This window comes from Etheostoma spectabile, chromosome 20 (assembly GCF_008692095.1).
Source record: "Etheostoma spectabile isolate EspeVRDwgs_2016 chromosome 20, UIUC_Espe_1.0, whole genome shotgun sequence".
NCBI classification, from domain to species: Eukaryota; Metazoa; Chordata; class Actinopteri; order Perciformes; family Percidae; genus Etheostoma; species Etheostoma spectabile.
In genome coordinates this window covers 20,523,235-20,523,926 of record NC_045752.1, presented here as the reverse complement: position 1 = coordinate 20,523,926, position 692 = coordinate 20,523,235, and the positions used below count along the sequence as shown (strand labels likewise).

The window sequence follows — 692 nt, the reverse complement described above, 5'->3', positions numbered from 1 at the left end:
GTCTCATATCAAGTGCACTGCCATACAGCTGGCAAATATGGGAACCCAGGAGCAGAGTGGGACAATAAAGGCAAATCACTTTTTATTTGCTTATATTAATAATATATGTATTAATAATACAAAATATTGTACTGAAGCTATTGAAAATATGCTAGTGCACTTTCTTTTAAAAATTTGAATTCCGGAAAATAAAAAAATGGTAAAATGGGGCGATTACTAGCCACAGTGGCTGCTGGGCAAAAAAAGTTAATTTCCCACCCTGCTTGTGTCATGTGGACACGCCGACAGTGATGTCCTTACCTAGAATTCCTCATGGGGGAGACAGAAACTACGCACTATAGCTCTGCGTATACATTTAGCAGTTCTACCTTTGTTTTAAGTAAGGTAATGTTAATCTTCTCTTTTGTCCTTTACTGCTTTTTTATTAATATTTTTTCTATTTAGATTTTTTTATTTATTTGTTTTTTAATTTCTTTATACATTTAGAAAAAAATCTAAATAATGCATTTCTTTTATTTATTATAATTATTAAGAAAATGATTTAGTTTTTAAATGAAGTCATCTTTTACTTTATATTTATTATCACGCTATTACTATTTCTTTATTGCTCCATAAATCCTGCAAAGGTATTTATATCTGTTTATCTGTCCAGATATGGTTTTTGACACTGTGTGTGTGTGTGTGTGTGTGTG

The 692-nt window shown here is 30.9% G+C and overlaps 1 protein-coding gene across 1 annotated transcript in view; it reads left to right on the top strand.

Moving 5' to 3' along the window:
- LOC116670580 (nucleolar protein 4-like) overlaps positions 1–692 on the top strand; it is an 11,451-nt gene that overhangs the window by 2,624 nt on the left and 8,135 nt on the right. The window lies entirely within an intron of this gene.